Below are 19,520 nucleotides of genomic sequence, written 5' to 3' on the forward strand. Positions count from 1 at the left end.
ATGAATATGAAAGGATACAGAGGCATAAGAATGTATATTCTGAAAATCACATATTAAAGTAGACAACAGATAAAAGAAAGTTATCTTAAAAAAAAAATAAAGTTGCAGAAAAACACGTAGGAAGAAAAATTCACATTTTCGCGTTCATTACAATCTTTATTTCTACCAAAGACTTTTTTAAATATTATCTTTTCATAACAATAGACAAAATTAGGAACCTTGCTTCCTAATGTTTGCCACAATACTTAAAATAAAATTATGTTGATGATGTAACTAGTCCTCAGAACAGAGACTTCATATTATTGCTGGTAAAAATTGATAATTTTAGATAATCTTAGATATTAAAGTCATGAACCATGCTGTATTTTAGTGTTCAGTTCAGTCACAGTCGTATCCAGCTCTTTGTGACCCCATGAATCACAGCATGCCAGGCCTCCCTGTCCAACACCGACTCCCGGAGTACACCCAAACTCATGTCCATCGAGTCGGTGATGCCATCCAGCCATCTCGTTCTCTGTCGTCCCCGTCTCCTCCTGCCCCCAATCCCTCCCAGCATCAGGGTCTTTTCCAGTGAGTCAACTCTTCGCATGAGGTGGCCCTATTGGAGTTTCAGCTTTAGCATCAGTCCTTCAAGTGAACAACCAGGACTGATCTCCTTTAGGATGGACTGGTTGGATCTCCTTGCAGTTCAAGGGACTCTCAAGAGTCTTCTCCAACACCACAGTTCAAAAGCATCAATTCTTCGGTGCTCAGGTTTCTTCACAGTCCAACTCTCACATCCATACGTGACCACGGGAAAAACCATAGCCTTGACTAGACACACCTTTGTTGGCAATGCAATGCCTCTGCTTTTTATATGCTGTCTAGGTTGGTCATAGCTTTTCTTCCAAGGAGCAAGCATCTTTGAATTTCATGGCTGCAGTGATACTGGAGCCAAGAAAATAAAGTCTCTCACTGTTTGCACAGTTTCCCCATCTCTTTGCCATGAAGTGATGGGACCAGATGATCTTACTTTTTGGAATATTGAGTTTTAAGCCAACTTTTTCACTCTCCTCTTTCACTTTCATCAAGAGGCTCTTTAGTTCCTTTTCGTTTTCTGCCATAAAGGTAGTGTCATCTGTGTATCTGAGGTTATTGATATTTCTCCTGGCAAGCATGATTCCAGCTTGTGCTTCCTCCAGCCTGGCATTTCACATGATGTACTCAGTGTCCACAGGACTGGAAGAGGTCAGTCTTCATTCCAATCCCAAAGAAAGGCAATGCCAAAGAGTGCTCAAGCTACCGCACAATAGCACTCATCTCACACGCTAGTAAAGTCATGCTCCAAATTCTCCAAGCCAGGCTTCAGCAATATGTGAACCGTGAACTCCCAGATGCTCAAGCAGATTTTAGAAAAGGCAGAGGCACCAGAGATCAAATTGCCAACATCCTCTGGATCATGGAGAAAGCAAGAGAGTTCCAGAAAAACATCTATTTCTGCTTCATTGACTGTGCCAAAGCCTTTGACTGTGTGGATCACAATAAACTGTGGAGCAGTCTGAAAGAGATGGGAATCCCAGACCACCTGACCTGCCTCTTGAGAAACCCGTATGCAGGTCAGGAAGCAACAGTCAGAACTGGACATGGAACAACAGACTGGTTCCAAATAGGAAAAGGTGTACGTCAAGGTTGTATATTGTCACCTTGCTTATTTAACTTATATGCAGAGTACATCATGAGGAATGCTGGGCTGGAAGAAGCACAAGCTGGAATCAAGATTGCTGGGAGAAATATCAATAACCTCAGATATGCAGATGACACTACCCTTATGGCAGAAAGTGAAGAGGAACTCAAAAGCCTCTTGATGAAAGTGAAAGAGGAGAGTGAAAAGGTTGGTTTGAAGCTCAACATTCAGAAAACAAAAATCATGGCATCTGGTCCCATCACTTCATGGGAAATAGATGGAAAAACAGTGGAAACAGTGTCAGACTTTATTTTTGGGGGCTCCAAAATCACTGCAGATGCTGATTGCAGCCAAGAAATTAAAAGACGCTTACTCCTTGGAAGGAAAGTTATGACCAACCTTGATAGTATATTAAAAAGCAGAGACATTACTTTGCCAACCAAGGTCCGTCTAGTCAAGGCAATGGTTTTTCCCATGGTCATGTATGGATGTGAGAGTTGGACTGTGAAGAAAGCTGATCGCCGAAGAATCGATGCTTTTGAACTGTGGTGTTGGAGAAGACTCTTGAGAGTCCCTTATACTGCAAGGAGATCCAACCAGTCCATTCTAAGGGAGATCAATCCTGGGTGTTCATTGGAGGGACTGATGCTAAAGCTGAAAGTGCAGTACTTTGGCCACCTCATGTGACGAGTTGACTCACTGGAAAAGACTCTGATGCTGGGAAGGGTTGGGGGTGAGAGGAGAAGGGGAGGACCGAGAATGAGATGGCTGGATGGCATCACCGACTCTGTGGCCATGAGTTTGAGTGTACTCCGGGAGTTGGTGATGGACAGGGAGGCCTGGCGTGCTGTGATTCATGGGGTCACGGAGAGTCGGACACGACTGAGCGACTGAACTGAACTGACTCTTCATATAAGTTAAATAAGCAGGGTGACAATATACAGCCTTGACGTACTCCTTTCCCAATTTGGAACCAACCTGCTGTTCCATGTCCAGTTATTTTTGCTTCTTGACCTGCTGTACAGGAGGCAGATCAGGTGGTCTGCTATTCTCATCTCTTTGAGAATTTTCCACAGTTTGTTGTGATGCACACAGTCAAAGGTTTTGACATAGTCAATAAAGGAGAAACAGATGTTTTTCTGAATCTCTCTTGCTTTTTTGATGATCCAACGGATGTTGGCAATTTAGTCTCTGATTCCTCTGCCTTTTCTAAAACCAGCTTGAATTGGAAGTTCATGGTTCACACACTGTTTAAGCCTGACTTGAGGAATTTTGAGCATTACTTTGCTGGTGTATGAGATGAGTAAAATTGTGTGATAGTTTGAACATTCTTTGCCATTGCCTTTCTTTGGAATTAGAATGAAAACTGACCTCTTCCAGCCCTGTGGCCAGTGCTGAGTTTTCCAAATTTGCTGGCATATTGAGTACAGCACTTTCATAGCATCATCTTTTAGAGTTTGAAATAGCTCAACTGGAATTCCATCACCTCCATTAGCTTTGTTTGTAGTGATGCTTTCTAAGGCCCACTTGACTTTGGATGTCTGGCTCTAGGTGAGCGATCACACCCTTGTGGTTACCTGGGTCATGAAGATGCTTTTTGTATTCAGTTCAGTTCAGTTCAGTCACTCAGTCATGTCCGACTCTCCGCGACCCCATGAATCACAGCACGCCAGGCCTCCCTGTCCATCACCAACTCCCGGAGTTCACTCAAACTCATGTCCATCGAGTCGGTGATGCCATCCAGCCATCTCATTCTCTGTCGTCCCCGTCTCCTCCCTCCCCCAATTCTTCCTAGCATCAGACTCTTTTCCAGTGAGTCAACTCGATGCATGAGGTAGTGCTGTGTATTCTTGCCTCCTCTTTTTAATATCTTCTGCTTCTGTTAGGTCCATACCACTTCTGTCCTTTATTGTGCCCATCTTGGCATGAAATGTTTATAAATAATACAATCATACATTTTAAAGTTAATTTTTTAAAAATAATCTGTAGTGAGGCGATCTCCTTCCCATCTTAATTCCCCTGTGTCCATTTCTCCTCACGTCTCACAGCAGAAAATTAATATTAATTCCTGTTGTGTCCTACAAAAATTGCATGCATTTACAAGAAAGCATGAAAATAAGTTCTTGATTATATTTCTTTAGATATAATTTATAAGCATGGAAAGGCACAGGTAAGTGCTGGACTTGAATATTTGTGTCAGGTGTTAGCACTCAGGGAACCACTTTCCAAACAGGATGTAGACTGTCTCCTTCATTCATTCCAGAAAATCTTTCTGTGATCTTTGTCATTCTCCTCTGCAAATACTACCATGGTTAGCAACCACTTTCTAATCTCTAACATCATAGACTAGTTGTGCTTTACCTTAGATTTTATCAAAATGGAATCACATGACATGTATTCTTTTCTATCTGACTTTTAACTCAGCATTAGGATTTTAATGTTCATGCGTGTTGCATTATCTGCAGCTGTTCCTTTTAATTCAGAGAAGGCAATGGGGTTCCTTTTAATTACCAAATAATGTTCCATTGTGTGTATAGAATCCAAAGGTTTTATTACTTTTCTTCATTTATGGGGGCTTCCATGAACATTCTAATGTAAATCATTTTGTCCACAAGTTTCCATTTCTCTTGGATAACCACTGACGAGTAGGATCTCCGGATCCAAAGGTAGATGTAAACTAGCAACATATGAGAGAGTTCAAGTTCTTTCATCAGTTGACCAACGTTTGTTGTAGTGTGTTAATTGTGCCTTTTTATTGTTTGTATTTCTGATGCTTGGACATCTTGGGCCCTGCCAACCCCAGAGAGTCTGAGCCTCCCAGAGTTTTCCCGTTCCTACAGATAATTAATGACTCACCGGCAAAGCCACCTTTCATATGCAAATCAACCAATTTCGAAATCAGTATTGCAATTGCTTCCTTTGTCAGGCTTTCACAGTTCTGATCCACTGGGCAACCTACTCACTTATGTGAAAGTGTCTGGTATCTAGGATGTTATATACACCTGGGGGCACTTGATAAACTACACTTTTGTTGCCTTTTGAGTTTTACTGAGGCAAATTTATGCCTGTTCTGCGGAGTGGTGAGAGTGTGCTCTGTCTGAACACGTGGTCACATGTCTTGGGCCATTTCCCAGATGACTAATGATGTGCATCTTCCCACGAACATAACGATCATTTGTATATTTCTTTTCTGAAGTGTCTGTTCCAATCTTTTTGGGGTGAGGGGCTGTGCTTAGCGGCTTGCAGGATCTTAGTGCCCCAACCAGGGATCCAACCGGGGCCCCCTTCAGTAAGAGTCCTAACCACTGGACTACCAGGGAAATCCCCATTTAAATGGGATTAGGAAATTTCAAATTTCCCTCCCAGTGCATAATTTGCTTATTAATTTCATAATGGTATATTTTGATGAACAGTAATTTTTTATTTCTTAAGGTTTAATTTATCAGTTTTATGATTACAGCTTCTTTTGTGCTATTTAAGAAATCATTGCTCATCCCAAATATGAAAAAAAAAACAAAAACACTCTTCTATGTTTTCTCCAAGGAGCTTTATAGTTATAACTGCTACATTTAAATCTATGATCCAACTCCAAATTAATTTTGTGTGTGCAGTGAGCTTGATGTCCAAGTTCATTGTTTCCCATACACATATTCAGTTGCTCTAGCGTTATTTGTTTAAGACTTTCCTTTCTTGGTGAATTGTATATGTATCTTTGACAAAAATGAATTTACAATTTGGGTGAGTCTGCTTCTGCCTACTCTGTTTTGGGCCATCAGTTTGTCTTCACATCAATACCGTACTCTCTTGGTTAGTATAGCTTTTTAATGAGCCAATCATGTTTATGTAATGAAGCCTCCATAAAAACCCAGAAGGATAGATCTTTGGTCCTTTTTGGAGAATTTCCATATCCCAGAAACTCTAATCTTTAAACCATTAAAGAGCATTAATGGGTCCACATGCTCCTGTGCCAGGCTCCAAGCTCCTTTGTTCAGAACTTTACCCCATATGTCTCTTCATCTGGCTGTTGATGCATATCCTTTGATATCCTTTGTAACAAGTTGTTGCTGCTGCTGCTGCTGCTAAGTCACTTCAGTCGTGTCCGACTCTGTGTGACCCCATAGACCCCATAGACGGCAGTCCACCAGGCTCCCCCGTCCCTGGGATTCTCCAGGCAAGAACACTGGAATGGGTTGCCATTTCCTTCTCCAATGTGTGAAAGTGAAAAGTGAAAGTGAAGTCGCTCAGTCGTGTCTGACTCGTAGCGACCCCATGGACTGTAGCCTACCAGGCTCCTCCGTCCATGGGATTTTCTAGGCAAGAGTACTGGAGTGGCTTGCCATTGCCTTCTCCGGTAACAAGTTGCTAATGGAGAGTAAATAGGTTTCCCCAAGTTCTGTGTGCTGTTCTAATAAATTGAACCTGGGGAAGGGATTGTGGGAATCTCTGATTTATAGCCAATCAGGCAGAAGCACAGATGACAACCTGGTATGGCACCTGGCATCTCCAGTGGAGGTTGTCCTTGTGGAACTGAGCAGTTTGCCTGTGGAATCAGATTCTGTTTCCAAGGAGATATTTTCCAGATTTGAGCTGAATTCTTGGACACCCTCCTGCAGTCCAGGAATTGCTTATTAGTGTGCAAAAGCTTCCACACAAACGTGGGGAACCCCACTGTGACATCATAGGGAAAGCTTCCCAAAGCAAAGAATAGACGGTCAGTACCATTATTCCTTCCTATGTGCCTGAGGTGCACTGGATCTGGAACAGATTACCTCCTCAATTAATAAATAGAATCCAAATAAAGAATAACCCTGGGATTATTTTAATCATTTATTTACACATATTCATTCCTGATACTGACAAGAACCTATTTCCCTCAAAATCTAATCATAGTATGTTATCAAAAACATATGACTAAAGCTCAAAGCTCCCAAAGTGCTCTTGCCCTTGGATGAAATGATCCTCTAGTTTTGAAATGGAAAAGTTCATTTAAATTTTTAAAAATTGCATGAACTCAAACATTACAATCTTTTATATTCTGAAGGATGGTCAGTAATTGGGTTCTGAGTATAGGGAAGTAATTGATCACTAACAAATAATTCACTAAAGAATTCTCACTAGAGAGTTAAAAAAATTATGGAAATTTTGGGCTCTTCCATTTATATTTTAAAGAAATAAAATTTGATTTAATAAGAAAGAACTCTCAATTATAGTGCTAACAAAAGCAACACACCACTAATTTAACTTTAACATAAATGGCAGAATAAGCAAATACAGAAGACATAAAGACTGACAAAAGAGGTGATCTTTAAAAAAAATCACTCAGCTGGTTGTCTATCAATCCCAATCAGCCTAGATTCCCTTTCCTCCAAGTCTGTTTCCACATTGGAGGGTGTAAGGAGAGACTGACTTCAAAAACTACTATCTGACTAGCAACTTCCTCTGAGAGAGGGGTGTCACACAGTAATCAAACTACACTCAGCTATGAATTTATAAAATTTGTTTCCAACGTGTGACAAAATTTGACTCCTGTCACCAATACTGTTGAGTGGTTACCACCTGGCATGAGTTGAAATGGCTTATATGAATAAACGCTCACTTTCCATTCTGTAAAGAGGAAGAAGATAAAGGAGTAAATAATCTATTTTTTCAGTACCAGGAAGATGGTTTACCAAACATCATCCCACTGGACTAAGACTGAAACATGACAATAATATTTAATTAGATCACTTGGAGAAGAAATTGGCAACCCACTTGAGTATTCTTTCTTGGTAAATCCCATAGACAGAGGAGCTTGGCGGGATACAGTCCCCTGGGGTCACAAAAGAGTGGGACACAACTTAGCAACTAAACAAAAACATAGTCTCTTGAAACTACTCCTATTCATATACTAGCCATTTACTTCTTTATATTCATAGTGGACACATCTCCCAGGTCTTATTAGTTTTATTATTTCTCAACATACAATCTCCTCATAGCCAAATCCTCTCCAGAAAAGCCACTAAGCAATTAGTGAAAATGTGTGTTTTAGAAGATCATTATTATATCTTAAATTTTGAGGGTGATCTGCCAGAAATTTCAGGAAGAGTGTGAGTAAATTTATTTCCATCCCAATTTCTTTGTTTTTTCACCAATTAGAGGGAAACCTAGTGGGATTTAAGACCTCAGACAAAAGGAGGTCGTGAAAGAACCAATACTACTGCAAATAGTTCCTTCTTTAGGACAAAAACCTTCAGGAGGACTATAGAAAATGCCATTAATCTTTCACTTCTCTTTACATAAAATGTATCGGCTGACCAGCTTCCTCATGGCCATTTTTACTTCCTTGTTTCGCAGTGTGTAGATGATGGGATTAAGTAAAGGGAATATCACAGTATGGAACACAGATACCACTTTATCCAGGGGGAAAGAGTCAAATGGGCGAGCATAAATGTAGATGGATGGCCCAAACATTAGTACCACAATGGTGATGTGGGAGTAGCAGGTGGACACGGCCCGGCTGGTACTCTCACCTGAACCCGAGTGCTTCTTGAGCATCACCAGGAGGAAGGCATAGGACATGAGAAGAGCAATGAAACACACCACAGAGATCAGACCACTGCTAAAGATCATCACTAACTCCTCTGGGAAGGTGTTGCACAGGCAATCCGGACAACCTGTGTAATGTCCCAGAAGTAACTGTCTAACTCATTAGGCCCACAGAAGGGAAGTCGAACAATGAGAGCCACCTGTATTGTAGAGTGAATGAAGCCCCCCATCCAGGAGAAAGCCACCAAGATAAAGCAGAGACGTCGATTCATGATGGTAGCATAGTGGAGGGGGCGGCAGATAGCAGCATAGCGGTCAAAGGCCATCACCGTGAGCAGGAACATCTCTGAGGCCCCAACAAAGTGCAAGAAGAAGAGCTGAGCAATGCACCCACCAAAGGAAATGACCTTCCTTTCCACAAAGAAGTCTACAAGCATCTTAGGGGCTGTGATGGAAGAGTACCAAATGTCAAGGAAGGCCAGATTAGCCAACAGAAGATACATGGGTGAAGTCAGATGTGGGTCAAGCCTGATGGTGCAAATAATAAGAATATTTACTGGAATAATGAACAAGTAGAAGGACAGAAATATAACAAATAGAACTAGTTGCACCTCCCGAGCCTGGGAGAGGCCAGTGAGAACAAATTCTGTCACCCTGGTGTAATTTGCAGTTTCCATTTCTTCACTTTTTTTTCATGATATGGCCATGAAAAATAAAGAAATTGTTATTACTCCAAATAGCATTTAACCAGAGTTGCATCAATCAACACTTTAAAAATCATCAAATCTGGTCTGCCATTAAGAGATTGTACTAGCATAAGTTTGGTTGCCTGATTTTATATTGTATAAACCACGATAAGGAAAGAGTAAGTGATGAACTGAAAATAAGAAACATTGAAACTATATGAAATATGTCATATATCTGACACCAAAATCTCAACTTCTTACTGTTATTCCTATTTTTTTTGAAACTCAGAAATGCACTAATCCTTCCCCTAAACATCTACTTTAGTAAGCAATATGTGCAACTTCTTCCAAGTTTAGCCAAATTTTAGACTGGTAATAAAAGATGCAACCTGTTCTTTCTAGATTTTTGTGGTTGTTGTTGCTGTTAACGATGATGTGAAATCTGATCGATTTGAAACTTGGGCTTGCAGTCTAATATTGGGTGTGCTGATCTGATGATATTTTAGTTATAAACCATCAAAGAGATGCTAGGGCTTCAAGTTTAGTGAATGGATATCTTTTTCCTTTAACCAAAACTTAGAGAACTTAACCCTTGGTTATATGTAAACAATCACAAAACACAACAATGCAGGGCCCTATATGAAAATTCTTTATGCAGATTACTCCATTGGCCATGCATTTTACCCCCTGTTTCAGGTAGGTAGGAGGAAGATGTAGTAATTAAGAAATGGATATGCTTGCCACCCAAGCCAACCCATTCTGTCATTTCAAGGTGGCAGTGGGAAAAAGATTATTGATAAAATTTTTCTTAAGGCCTAATGTTGAACCTATTTCTATTAGATCTAACAAAATCACCGAATAAAACTAAGACAATCATTTACTTTACCAAATATACTTCCTCTTTTTAGTAATGTAAAAACTGCGACACCAAAGTAACAATTTCTTGTGAACAACAACCAATGCTAAAGATTTGCTTCTATTCTACTGATGTGCTGTTTTATTGTATTGCCTTTCCTCAGGAAGTTCAGTTCAGTTCAGTTCAGTCGCTCAGTCGTGTCCAACTCTCTGCGACCCCATGAATCACAGCACACCAGGCCTCCCTGTCCATCACCAACTCCCGGTGTTCACTCAAACTCATGTCCACAGAGTCGGTGATGCCATCTAGCCATCTCATTCTCTGTCATCCCCTTTTTATGTATACAAAAGTTAGGGTTCTAGAAAACCAAATAGATACCACAGTGTCTGTGCACTAAAGCTTGTGTATAATATTAACCAAAGAAATTCAATGTTTCCACAGTGGAACCTACAGCCTCCACTCGTCCATAATTTTAACAAACACAGACTTTCAAATGTGTTATAAAAGCATTTTATTATAATGAAGGGATGGTTCATTACAAGTGAACACCTATCCCCCCACATTCTCTCAAAAAACAGTGTTTGCAAGGAATTTGACACAAGAGGCAGAAAAACAAAAAACCAAGGAAGGTCAGTGGAATTATTTAGTATTTAGCAAAGGGGAAATATTCTGACATTCATGAATGGCCCAGTATGGGTCCTCAGTGAGTTAATTAATAAGTAAGATAGGAACATTTACAATTCAGTTTAGAAATATTTTAATCAAAAGAAAGATAGATGATGCTGCCAGTTTTCAATCCTCAACTTTCTTAAAAGAATGGTCATTCAGAATGACATATTTCCAAGGATTTTTGAAAGCCACAGTGTTACTGTACTTACTTGGAGAAGGTGCCCCATAGCCTCCATATTAAAAAAAGAAAAAGTAAATAATTGCAAATTCACAGCGTACTATTCATTTACACTCACTGATAAGTCAGCTATGAGTTTCCAACAATCAAAAGTGTCTCTATCAAACGCATCCAGAACCTTATGATTACTTAGTTTACTTGGATATTTTGCTATTATGGTATGCCATTTTCAAACATGTGGAATGGTTGTTTGCTGTTAATGAAATAACTGCCCTCTTGTTACTAAAAGTAAATGAATATGTCAATGCAGTAAATACTGTTACAAGACACTAAGTATTTTTAATTCTCAAGGGGACACTGATACGATAATTCTGATTATTGTCACACAGGTCACGCTTTCCTCTTTGTCATACTCTGAACCTATCCCATCAAAAAGAAGAGAAAATGGCACTAATCTAGAAAGAAAGAATCTGGGTGAATGTGCGTTGATGTACTGGGAAAGCAAGCATACTTCAGGTGTTATGAAATAGAAAGGATTATTTTACCATAAAATAGCGTTAAAGAGATTTATTTTTGTACCTCAATGTCTGATATACACCTCATGAAGATAACTTACCTGACTTATTCCTCGGGGAAAAAAATAGCAAAGCATTTCATCCTCCCTCCTTGGTGAATGCCTATCTCCTCTACTAACAATCAGCAAGTTACCAAACTCCTACTCTCCAAGCCAGCACTCAGCTCCTACTCCTGAAACACAGACACACATGCAGCGCTCTATCGAGGACAGGCCAACATATATACACCCTACATGAACACGGCCACGGCCTGAATGTTATAGAACCCACAGCAATCCTGACCCTGGTCTGTATTTGTGATTTGTGCTGTGTGCTCAGTCAGTACTGTTGTGTCCGACTTTGTGACCCCGTGGACTGTAGCCTGCCAGGCTCCTCTGTCCATGGGATTCTCCAGGCAAGAAAGTGGAGTGGGTTGCCATGCCCTCCTCCAAGGGATCATCCTGACCCAGGGATCAAGCCCGAGTCTCCTGCATTGCAGGTGGATTCTTTACCACTGAGCAGAAGGGGCTGATAATTGAATTGCTTTATTCTGATCCTAGAACCCACAAAATACATGAGCTCTTAAATGATTAAAGGCAGAATGATAAATAGAAAGATGACAATTGATAATGATAGTTTAATGATTACAGATGGACAGAGAGATGATAGATGATAAATAGATCAGAGAAAGATAAACTTCTCATGAAAAAACAATTGCATTTAAAAAACAATTGCTCTCTTATGGTGTAAAATCCTTTGATAGGAAGATATGCTCTGTGTCCTTCAATCTTCAAACACTCTATGACACTATAACAGTAAAGCCAACCTATACTCAGTTATCACCAGCTGGTAAGATCATAAGGATTGAAAAATATTTAGATAATAAGAGAAAACACTTATATTGTACTTACTATGTGCCAGTTATTGCTCACATTTAATTCTCATACTAATCTTATGAGATAGGCTGTCATCTTTATTCCCACTTTAGAGATGAGGAAACTGAAGACCAAAGAGAGGAAATAACTTGCCCAAGGTCATGGAGCTTGTAACTGGCATTACTACTTGAACCTAGGAAATGGGAACTCAATTTTTTTAAATCAATATTCATGCTTCTGGGGTTGATGGCATCAAAGTCACCATATCTTCTTTCTCATTGGAAAGTCTTAAACCTTCTGCATAGTCAAAATACTGTATCACTTTTCTGCTAATCATGAAGGGTTTATTTATGTTTTAATTATATATAATATTTGGAGAGAAAGACTACTGTTGCAACTGGCAAGATCATCGCAACATACACAGTTTCTGTCCAACTTTGCTCAAATTTAATTTACAATGAGAATGCAATAGCAAGTGATGTGGTATTGATCACTAGTCTAGATATCATTTTTATTTGCCATGAACTGACAATCAAATAGAGGAGGTCCACTCGAAAACTTACAATCACAGTTCTCTGAGATAAGGGTAAACAAGTCCAGGAGAGTCAGGAACACCTTTCCACACAAGGTCATCACTGAGTGGGATTTTGGAATGTGAATTACAGCTAACCTGAAGATGATCCTGCAGGGTGTGGGCGCAGAAAAGTGGACAAGGCAGGAAGTGAATAGTGAATCGAATATATGATGCAAATATAGGATGTAAATCATCACAACATCCTCTATGTCAACAAGCTTGATGTGATTCAGCACAGAATCCATGGATGGAAGTGTCAGGAATTGAGAATGAAAAGGAAGAGTTTCTCATGTCATAAAATAGCCCTGTGAGTTAAGTTGAAGTGTTGGAATTTATTTTGGATGACTTGATTATAAGTAAAGATTCCCAGGGTAGGAGGACAGCAGGAACAGGAGGTGGTAAAGAACACTTGCTAAAAGAGGTCTGAAACTGAGTTTTCCTAGATTCAAATTCTACCTCTACTACAATTCTTGCTAGCACTATGACTTTAGGAAAGTTACTTAACTCCCTTTGCCTGTTTTTTCAAATGCAAAAGGTGGGTAAGATTAATATATACCTCATAAGTATTGTAAAGATTACATATGTGTTCCATGTAAAGCACTTATGTACACAGCACAGTGTTAAGCGAATATATAATTAGCATTACCTGTGACTGGAGGAAGGGAAGCCTGTACAGCAGCCAACTTAGGACACTAACCTTCTTACCGTGTCCATCTCCTAATTCCCATTTATATTCATTTCCACACTTGTCAAAATCTTAGAAAATACATCTACTTCTGCAACAAACCTTTCAAATACATTTTTAGCTGAAATAAGAACAATGTTTTTCCAGTAGTCATGTATGGATGAGATTTGGACCATAAATAAGGCTGAGTGCTGAAGAAGATAAATGTTTTTGAACTGTGGTGCTGGAGAAGACTCTTGAGAGTGCCTTGGACAGCAAGGAGATCAAACTGGTCAATCCTAAAGGAAAGCAATCCTGAATTTTCATTGGGAGGACTGATGCTGAACCCGAAACTCTAACACTTTGGCTATCTGATACAAATAGCCAAATCATTAGAAAAGGGCCTGATGCTGGGAAAGATTGAAGTCAGGAGGAGAAAACAACAGAGAATGAAATGGTTTGATGGCATCACCGACTCAATGGATGTGAGTTTGAACAAGCTCCGGGAGATGGTGAAGGACAGTGAAGCCTGGCGTGTTGCAGTCCATGGGGTCGCAAAGAGCTGGACACTACTGAGCAACTGAACAAAAAAGAACAATGTAGTTTATGTCCCTGCAAAGCTTTCTTTAGGAGTCAAGCAAGGATACCCAAAGATACTTATACAGCTGTTTCATTTTTCCTAAATAGTGACTATCTCAACTTTATTTTGAATCTACCCCAGTAGCCCATGAAATTAATCCAAGTCTAAGGCTCAAGAGCCTTTCTACTATCTTCATTAGGGGAAAGAGCACAGAAATTGAAAAACTGGGCTTGACTCATAGTTTGGCTTCTTACAGGCTGTGTGATTTAAGATTGTCCTCACTTCTATTAACTTCAGTCCTCCTCTGTGAGAGAACAATTCCACAAATGCTGAGGATCAAGTCAATTAACAGATATAGAAACAATGTGATCTGCAAATCTAAGTCAAGATCATTTTCATGATGGAATTTCAGGAGCATCAGTATGAGACTGGTGCAAAGTCTACCTTTTCAGGAGCATTAGTATCAGACTAGGTCAAATTTGGCCTCTCCACAAAGATGCCAAAGATATATAGGTATAGTTATAATGGAATCTGATGCTAAAGCTGAAACTGCAATACTTTGGCCACCTCATGAGACGAGTTGACTCACTGGAAAAGACTCTGATGCTGGGAAAGGTTGGGGGTGGGAGGAGAAGGGGACGACAGAGAATGAGATGGCTGGATGGCATCACCGACTCTGTGGACTTGAGTTTGAGTGTACTCCGGGAGTTGGTGATGGACAGGGAGGCCTGGCGTGCTGTGATTCATGGGGTCGCAGAGAGTCGGACACGACTGAGCGACTGAACTGAACTGAACTGAACTGATAATGGAATCTATGCTCAGTGGAGAAATAACTATAGAAGGAATAAAGAGATGGAGCAAAAGCAAAACCAATACCCAGCTGTGGATGTGACCAGTGATAGAAGCAAGGTCAGGTGCTGTAAAGAGCAATATTGCATAAGAACCTGGAATGTTAGGTCCATGAATCAAGGCAAATTGGAAGTGGTCAAACAGGAGATGGCAAGAGTGAACGTCGACATTCTAGGAATCAGTGAATTAAAATGGACTGGAATGGGTGAATTTAACTCGGATGACCATTATATCTACTACAGTGGGCAGGAATCCCTTAGAAGAAATGGAGTAGCCATCATGGTCAACAAAAGAGTCCGAAATGCAGTACTTGGATGCAATCTTAAAAATGACAGGATGATTTCTGTTCGTTTCCAAGGCAAACCATTCAATATTACAGTAATCCAGGCCTATGCCCCAACCAGTAATGCTGAAGAAGCCGAAGTTAATCGGTTCTATGAAGACCTACAAGACCTTTTAGAACTAACACCCAAAAAAGATGTCCTTTTCATTATAGGGGACTGGAATGCTAAAGTAGGAAGTCAAGAAACACCTGGAGTAACTGGCAAATTTGGCCTTGGAGCACGGAATGAAGCAGGGCAAAAGCTAATAGAGTTTTGTCAAGAGAATGCACTGGTCATAGCAAACACCCTCTTCCAACAACACAAGAGAAGACTCTACACATGGACATCACCAGATGGTCAACACCGAAATCAGATTGATTATATTCTTTGCAACCAAAGATGGAGAAGCTGTATACAGTTAGCGAAAACAAGACCAGGAGCTGACTGTGGCTCAGATCATGAACTGCTTATTGCGAAGTTCAGACTTAAATTGAAGAAAGTAGGGAAAACCACTCGACCATTCAGATATGACCTCAATCAAATCCCTTATGATTATACAGTGGAAGTGAGAAATAGATTTAAGGGACTAGATCTGATTGATAGAGTGCCTGATGAACTCTGGACGGAGGTTCGTGACATTGTACAGGAGACAGGGACCAAGACCATCCCCATGGAAAAGAAATGCAAAAGAGCGAAATGGCTGTCTGAGGAGGCCTTACAAATAGCTGTGAAAAGAAGAGAGGCGAAAAGCAAAGGAGAAAAGGAAAGATATAAGCATCTGAATGCAGAGTTCCAAAGAATAGCAAGGAGAGATAAGAAAGACTTCCTCAGTGATCAATGCAAAGAAATAGAGGAAAACAACAGAATAGGAAAAACAAGAGACCTCTTCAAGAAAATTAGAGATTCCAAGGGAACATTTCATGCAAAGATGGGCTCGATAAAGGACAGAAATGGTATGGACCTTACAGAAGCAGAAGATATTAAGAAGAGGTGGCAAGAATACACAGAAGAACTGTACAAAAAGATCTTCATGACCAAGATAGTCACGATAACGTGATCACTGACCTAGAGCCAGACATCTTGGAATATGAAGTCAAGTGGGCCTTAGAAAGCATCACTACGAACAAAGCTAGTGGAGGTGATGGAATTCCAGTTGAGCTATTTTAAGTTTTGAAAGATGATGCTGTGAAAGTGCTGCACTCAATATGCCAGCAGATTTGGAAAACTCAGCAGTGGCCACAGGACTGGAAGAGGTCAGTCTTCATTCCAATCCCAAAGAAAGGCAATGCCAAAGAATGTTCAAACTACTGCACAATTGCCCTCATCTCACACGCTAGTAAAGTCATGCTCCAAATTCTCCAAGCCAGGCTTCAGCAGTATGTAAACCGTGAACTCCCAGATGCTCAAGCAGGTTTTAGAAAAGGCAGAGGCACCAGAGATCAAATTGCCAACATCCGCTGGATCATGGAGAAAGCAAGAGAGTTCCAGAAAAACATCTATTTCTGCTTCATTGACTATGCCAAAGCCTTTGACTGTGTGGATCACAATAAACTGTGGAACATTCTTCAAGAGATGGGAATCCCAGACCACCTGACCTGCCTCTTGAGAAACCTGTATGCAGGTCAGAAAGCAACAGTCAGAACTGGACATGGAACAACGGACTGGTTCCAAATAGGAAAAGGTGTACGTCAAGGTTGTATATTGTCACCTTGCTTATTTAACTTATATGCAGAGTACATCATGAGGAACACTGGGCTGGAAGAAGCACAAGCTGGAATCAAGATTGCTGGGAGAAATATCAATAACCTCAGATATGCAGATGACACTACCCTTATGGCAGAAAGTGAAGAGGAACTCAAAGGCCTCTTGATGAAAGTGAAAGAGGAGAGTGAAAAGGTTGGCTTGAAGCTCAACATTCAGAAAACAAAGATCATGGCATCTGGTCCCATCACTTCATGGGAAATAAATGGAAAAACAGTGGAAACAGTGTCAGACTTTGTTTTTTTGGGCTCCAAAATCACTGCAGATGCTGATTGCAGCCATGAAATTAAAAGACGCTTGCTCCTTGGAAGGAAAGTTATGACCAACCTTGATAGTATATTAAAAAGCAGAGACATTACTTTGCCAACCAAGGTCCGTCTAGTCAAGGCAATGGTTTTTCCCGTGGTCATGTATGGTTGTGAGAGTTGGACTGTGAAGAAGGCTGATCGCCGAAGAATCGATGCTTTTGAACTGTGGTGTTGGAGAAGACTCTTGAGAGTTCCTTATACTGCAAGGAGATCCAACCAGTCCATTCTAAAGGAGATCAGTCCTGGATGTTCATTGGAGGGACTGATGCTAAAGCTGAAACTGCAGTACTTTGGCCACCTCATGCGACGAGTTGACTCACTGGAAAAGACTCTGATGCTGGGAAGGGTTGGGGGCGGGAGGAGAAGGGGACGACGGAGAATGAGATGGCTGGATGGCATCACCGACTCTGTGGACATGAGTTTGAGTGGACTCCGGGAGTTGGTGATGGACAGGGAGGCCTGGCGTGCTGTGATTCATGGGGTCGCGGAGAGTCGGACACGACTAAGCGACTGAACTGAACTGATGCTGCTAAAGAAACAGTGTTGCTACTATTCCACAGACCTACCTAAATCATTTCAAATAGAACAAATAGCAAGATTGCAACTCCCTAAAATTTTCTGAGAGAAAAGGCTGTCTTAGTTTCTCCTGTGAGCAATTTGCAAATGACAGAGACCAAACATTCTGGACCTTTATCCTAAAAGTAAGCTCCATCCCACAGCAAATTCTTTCTTTATACAATAGTGTCTAAACAAAAGTAGAGTTGAAAAATCTGCAAATGAGTTAATGTAACACAATGCAGACTATACACGTATTTCTATATTTCACACAGCACGAATATTTATTTGTCCTTTCACTTAGTAATTGCTCAGTCTCAGATGGTAAAAAATTTGCCTGCAATGCAGGAGACCTGGGTTCAATTCCTGGGTCTGGAAGATCCCCTGGAAAAGGAAATGGCAACCCACTCCAGTATTCTTGATTCGAGAATACCATGGACAGAGGAGCCTGGCAGGCTACAGTCCATGTGGTCGCAAAAGTCTGACATGACTTAGCAACTAAACAGTCACTTAGTAATTATTTATTGAGCATTTCTGGTACTGTGTTGTGAACATAAAAAGATGAATAAAAACCTATTCTTGACATAAAACCATTCATTTTAGAGTAATACCTTTAAAAGACTTTCTCTAAAGCCTTTTAGATTTATGTAAAATCTCAAATCTAAATGTAAAGATGGTGAAGGACAGGGAAGCCTGGAGTGCTGCAGTCCATGGGGTTGCAAAGAGTGAGACACGACTGCGTGACTGAACAACAATAAGTAAAAATAATATGACAGGTCACTTGACTTGCTTTATGCCACTTCTTTAACCACCGGTGAAATAAATGAAATGCAGAAAGGAAAATGAATTATCGAGGTTCCACTGTTAGTGGTGAAACTAGGACTAAACTCCAACTGAATAATAGGATAGACGCTTTAAACTGTAATAAACTTCTTCTTAATTAACAGCATTACTAGAACAAAAATTACAAAGTGGATGAAGAATTTAAGATTTCCCTTTATGCGTGAATATGATTTACATCAATAACATTACCTCTGTCTCTTTCACCAGTTGTTAACCTGGCATTCCAGGTAAAAACTTACTCTGGCTGTCTTCCTGAGTGTGGTCTCATGACATGGATTTGGACAACCTGAGATCTTGGATCAATAAAATTTTCTGAGATAAAAATGTGACATATATCCAGATATCCACACTAAAAAACTGAGATCTGTATAGTGATGCTTCTCTTCTGTATGTGCCACATTTCACAGAAAGGACTACCCCACAGCCTAAGATAAAGTCCTGAGTTTGATAATCTGTTTGTTTTTCTTCTCTCTCTCTCTTTCTCCCTTTCTTTTTCCAAGACAGAACTTCATGAGTTTAAAACCATGCCATAGCTTCTGATCTTGATCTGCAAGAACTTCTTTCTATATTCCTGTCTGCAAAAGAAAGAAACCATCAGCAATCTTTATGCCTCATCACAACTCTGAGGGAATTGTGGGGCCAGTGATTCGGTAGCAGCTGGAAAGACAAAGTACAAGTGTAATGACCTCTAAACCGCTCCTTTTAAAACTATATTGAAGGCTACATGATAAATAACTAGGTAATAAGTACACAGGCCATTTCCACAGTTTTACACAATTTACTCAAAATCGGGGCAAGAGAAGGGAGAAGGGGATTCTCAGTATCACTGTATTGGACCCTTTCTCAGCAATAAATATTTGCTTAGAAGACTAATAGAATATTTTACTTCATTTTAAAATTTGCAGAAGTTCTGGAAGATAAGCAAAGTGTTTAATTTAACAGCACTATGAAGACAGTCCTATTGGTACATGAACCAGCTTCTTAGGGATCTGGGTCAGGGAGGCTTGACTCGAGTTGAGGGTTACATATCTAAAATTGAGTATAAAATTTACTCAGT

The 19,520-nt window shown here is 40.3% G+C and overlaps 1 pseudogene; it reads right to left on the reverse strand.

The window, feature by feature from the left end:
- Positions 1–7,924: 7,924 nt before the first annotated feature.
- On the reverse strand, positions 7,925–8,874 carry LOC148776793 (olfactory receptor 4M1-like; annotated as a pseudogene).
- Positions 8,875–19,520: the final 10,646 nt, after the last annotated feature.

This window comes from Moschus berezovskii, chromosome 9 (assembly GCF_049115385.1).
Source record: "Moschus berezovskii isolate FMDL1 chromosome 9, NW_MosBer_1.0, whole genome shotgun sequence".
Taxonomy (NCBI): Eukaryota; Metazoa; Chordata; class Mammalia; order Artiodactyla; family Moschidae; genus Moschus; species Moschus berezovskii.